The following is a 5,229-nucleotide window of genomic DNA, read 5'->3' on the forward strand; positions in this document are numbered from 1 at the left end:
GGGGCTTGGAGGGAGGTGGTCCCACTACTTGGAGGAGCTGGAGGCTTTGTAGATAGGAGAGGCCCCTTCTCTTATTTAGTAGCCTCAGTGTTCCATCTGTAAAGTGGGAGGATTGTTGCAGAAAAGTGGTTTTGTTTAACCTTTATTTTCTCTTTTATTTTATTTTACATCTTTAAGTAAGCAATGCCTACATGGTAAAATACTCAAGTAGTACAAAAAGCATAGAGAGAAAAGTAAATTCCATTCATTCCTAACTCCCAGAACCTCCCCCTACACACCCTCTGCATTACCCTCATTGCCCTCCCCGCCTCAAACCTCCTGGCTATCTCTATGACCATAGAGACCTGGCTATCTCTATGTTTTTTTTTTAAGGGAGCAAATTTCTGATTTATTTCATGAAAACAGCTTAGAAAAGCAGTGTTGCCAGCAGGTGGGGATGTAGCTCAGTGGTAGAGCGCATGCTTAGCATGCATGAGGTCCTGGGTTCGATCCCCAGCATCTCCATTCTTTTCCCCCTTGCTTGGGGAAATAATCTTTCTTTTCTCTTACAGCTACACCACATTCCTGTAGAATCTGCAAATTAATCATCTTGCCTCCGAGTACTTATGTTTTTCTTCTGTTATGCTTGTAACTCTCCTGTTTTATTTTTTAATTGATTTATAATTGGCATATAACATATTAGTTTCAGGTATATAAACATAATGATTGGGGTGCCTGGGTGACTCAGTCGGTTAAGCGGCTGCCTTGGGCTCAGGTCATGTTCCCTGGGTCCTGGGATTGAGCCCCACGTCCGGCTCCCTGCTCAGTGGAGAGCCTGCTTCTCCCTCTCTCTGCCTGCCTCTCTGCCTACTTGTGCTTTCTCTCTCTGTGTCAAATAAATAAATAAAATCTTTAAAAATATATATAATGATGACATATTTGTATGTATTGTGAGATTATCACCACAATAAGTCTAGTTAACATCTGTCACCATATATAGTTACAAAAAATCATTTTTCTTGTGATGAGAACTTTTATTATTATTTTTTTAGAGAGGGTGGGAAGGGCAGAGGGAGAGAGATAAGCAGTCTCCCGGCCCAGCGGGGAGCCTGATGCGGGGATCAAGGGTGGGGGGCTCCACACAGGGCTCAACTTGTGGCTTGATCTCACAACTCTGAGATCATGACCTGAGCCAAAATCAGGAGTCAGAAACTTGATCGACTGAGCCACCCAGGCACCCCTGATGAGAACTTTTAAGATCTACTCTGTTAGCCACTTTTAAATATGCAGTACAGTATTAACAATAGTCACCATCCTGTACATTACATCTCCATGACTTACTTATTTTATAACTGGAAGTTTGTGCCTTTTAACTCCCTTCACCCATGTCACTCCCCCGCCCCCTAGCAACCACCAATCTGTTCTCTGTGTCTACGAGCTTGTTTTTTTTAGGTTCCACATATAAATGAGATCATAGGATATTTGTCTTTCTCTGACTTATTTCTTTAGCACAATGCCCTCAAGTTCCATCCATGTCACAAATGGCAAGATTTCCTTTTTTTTTTTTAATGGACAAATAACATTCCATTGTATATGCACACCCCACTTTCTTTATCCATTCAGCTCTTGATGAACACTTAGGTTGTTTCAGTATCTTGGCTATTGTAAATAATGCTGCAGTGAACAAAGGGGTGCATACATCTTTTCAAATTAGTGTTTTCATTTTCTTTGAATAAATATCCAGAAATGGAATTGTTGGATCATATAGCTGTTCTACTTTTAATTTTGGAGTTTCCCCCCAAAATTAAAACTCCACAAAACACTACTGTTTTCCATAGTGGCTGCACTAGTTTACAAATCCCATCAACAGTGCACTGGGGTTCCCTTTTTCCACATTCTTGCCAACACTTATTTTTTATCTTTTTGGTGATAGCCTTCTAACAGGTGTGAGGTGTTAAGTCATTGTGGTTTTGATTTACATTTCCCTGATGATGAGTGATGTTGAGCACCTTGTTTCATATACCTGTTGGCCATCTTTCTATCATTGGAAAAATGTCTATTGAGATCTGCCGTGTAACCAGTTTGTGTGTGTGTGTGTATCTTTTGTAGTTAATCTGTATAACACAAGTATATATATGCTACATATGTATGTATCAAATTTGAAATATTTTTAAATAGAAACTTAGTCTTTAAAAATAATTACTTATTTTAAATCTGAAGTATGACTTGAGAAAATAATGATTATTAGTGATTATTAAATGATCATTACTGAAAACAATTTTGCCATTAATCACATACTGTTTTTCCCTACCTTGTAATTTTTTTTTTCACTTCAAAATGTCTTGGGATTGTTTCATTGATCTGACTTCTTTTATTTAAATGGTTGTCTAGCAGAGTATTTCACTGTATGGCTGTACTGTAATTGATTTAACTGGTCTCCTGTTGGGAAATGGGTTATTTCTGATCTTTTGCTGCTGCAGACAATGCTGCAGATGAACAGCCCTCTACTTAAATCTTTTCACACATGTGCAGTTAATATCAGCTGGTTAAATTCCTAGGCATAGAATTAATGGCTCAAGGATGAAAAGTGCTTGCAGTTTTCATGAGTACTGCCTGCATGGAGCTGTACCAGTTTGCCTTCTCACCGCCCTGTTCCCCTTTGACCTCATCAGTGTATTACCAAACTTTTGGTACCTTTGTATGGGTTGTTGTATTAGATTTTCTTATTATGAATACAGTATTTTCCTTTCAACTATCTGCTCATCTCCTTTGCCCTTTTTCTATTGGATTAGATTATTGGTCTTTTCATTATCCATTTGTAGAAACACTTTATAAACTAGGGGGATTAGCTCTTTGTTTATGATTATCAAACTTTTGATCTTTGTCAATCTGATAGGTGAAAAATATAGTATCACATTGTGGGGTCCTTGTCTCTGGGCAAGGATAGCATCTTACGTCTGAAATCCATTGGTATTTCCTTCTGTAAACTCTGTTCATGCTCTATACAGCAGTGGTTCTTAACTGGGGTGGTGTATGAGGATCACCATGTTTGAAATACATGAACGCAGCCCCCAGCCCTGGGGATTCTGGTACAGTGTGTCAGGTACTTCTAAAGAGCTCCCTACCTGATTCTGTTGTGCTCCCTTAGTTATGAATGAGGAGCATGGATGATCTGGGGGCCCTTTATTGCTCAGTATTGCTGTGGAGTAAATATGCAGCAGTGGCAGGAAGGAGAGAGTTATGTAGGGAGAGAATCGATAACCCTCCTCACTGTGGGGTTCGGTGGGGCCTGCAGATGGAGTGGCTCAGGGGCTAATGTGTCTCAGCTCTCGTTGCTATGGTAACCAGTCAATATGTGGGTACTTGGTTTGGGAATCAGTGCCCCTGTGTGCTTGCTCTGGGGTTCATGGCTTGATAGGACATGAAGTCGACAGACATCTGGGTCTTCAGAGAGGGACAGAATTCTTGGAGGACAGTTCAGGGAGGGGCAAGCCTCTGGCTCAAAGGGACCATGGCCAGAAACTGTATGTATGAAGAAAAACATCCTAGGGTGCCTGGCTGGCTCAGTTGGTAGAGCATGTGACTCTTGATCTCAGGGTTGTAAGTTCAAGCACCACCTTGGGTGTAGAGATTACTTAAAATTAAAAAAAAAAAAAAAGGCCTCTCTATTTTCCATGTCTTTCTCTTTGGAAGAATTCAGTGCTTCCATCGTTTTATTTTAAAAGAAGCAGCCAGGATGCCTGGGTGGTACAGTTGGTAGAGCATCTGACTCTTGGCTTTGACTCAAGTCTGATCTTGGGGTTGTGAGATTGAGCCCTGGGTCAGGCCTTGAGCTCAGTGCAGTAGAATCTGCTTGCGTTTCTCTTCCCTCTGCCCCTCCGCCCCAATAAAGAAGTAAAATCTTGGGGAAAAAAAAAGTAGCAGCCAAGAAGAGGAAAATTTAGGAAACTTCAAGTCCCAATATTGCTGTTTTGTCTTAAGTGCAAAGCTTGAACCAAGAGTCTGCACAGAAAGGTTGAAGGAAATTAAGTTAGGGAGCACAAGATTAGGGAAGGGAATTTAGAAGGTAGAATTAGACCTATTCTGTATGTCTTTGTGCTGTTTGACTTAGAATTATTTTAATATATTGAATAAAAACAAAGCAATATTTGTAACAGTACAGTGAGTACGAATCTAATGTAACCATTAATGGGCATACTCCCAATGGTAATACCTAATATTTTACACCTGGGCTAGATTATTTTTTAATACTTTCCTCCTTTATACACCAAAACTATTTTCAGTAAAGATTTAATGTTCAGTGATAATCATTATTTTTTGATCCATACTTAGATTTTAAAATAAATAAAAGGAAATACAAAATTCTATTTTAAACATATTCAAATTTAATAAAATGTTTAATATATGAATCAAAATTTGGAACCACCAAAAAATTTAACATCTTGTAGTTTATACCTTTTTGATGTTTTAGATTTTTAACACAAAAACTCCAAGTGATCAAATAGAATCACAGAATTGATGAAACTCAAGTTCTTTTTCTTTAGATCACTGTGCTATCATTTATTTCCAATATATTTTTTTAAAGATTTTATTTATTTATTTGACAGAGAGAGACACAGCGAGAGAGGGAACACAAGTAAGGGGAGTGGGAGAGGGAGAAGCAGGCTTCCTGCAGAGCAGGGAGCCCGATGCGGGGCTCGATCCCAGGACCTTGGGATCATGACCTGAGCCGAAGGCAGACGCTTAATGACTGAGCTGCCCAGGTGCCCCTATTTCCAATATTTTATTTAAAAACAGGAATATACAATATCACAGAGGTTAGAGATATGAATTGCACCCAAAACAAACCCAAACAAATTCAAACTCTTAAGAGTTTACCACAGAAAATGAGTGGATGTTGCTGAATCTGCTGTGTATGCCAGGGGCTGGTTATGAAGCTAGTTCTCCAAATTACCTTCTGTATAGAACACACCATTTATTAAAGAGTCTGTCCATCAGGGGCCACTCAGGAGACACACACCACATCAGTAGTTTGAATAGGGAAAATTTTATAAAGAATTATTAACTAGTAGGATTAGCTACAAAGAGAGGTAAAGAAAACCCTAAACAGTATGGGACTAACACATGTAGGAAGCAGTTACCTATCTCTAGGGCTGGGAGAGAGCACTCAAGTGTATTAATTTTCTATTGCTGAGTGACAAATTAGCACAAAGTTAGCAGTTTAAAACAATACCTATTTAGCTGCTATGG

The 5,229-nt window shown here is 39.2% G+C and overlaps 1 non-coding gene across 1 annotated transcript; it reads left to right on the forward strand.

Moving 5' to 3' along the window:
• The first annotated feature begins 432 nt into the window (after window positions 1-432).
• TRNAA-AGC lies at window positions 433-504 on the forward strand. The gene has a single exon. It is a non-coding gene; the product is annotated as a tRNA-Ala (tRNA).
• Window positions 505-5,229: the final 4,725 nt, after the last annotated feature.

Source organism: Neomonachus schauinslandi, chromosome 5 (assembly GCF_002201575.2).
Source record: "Neomonachus schauinslandi chromosome 5, ASM220157v2, whole genome shotgun sequence".
NCBI lineage: Eukaryota > Metazoa > Chordata > Mammalia > Carnivora > Phocidae > Neomonachus > Neomonachus schauinslandi.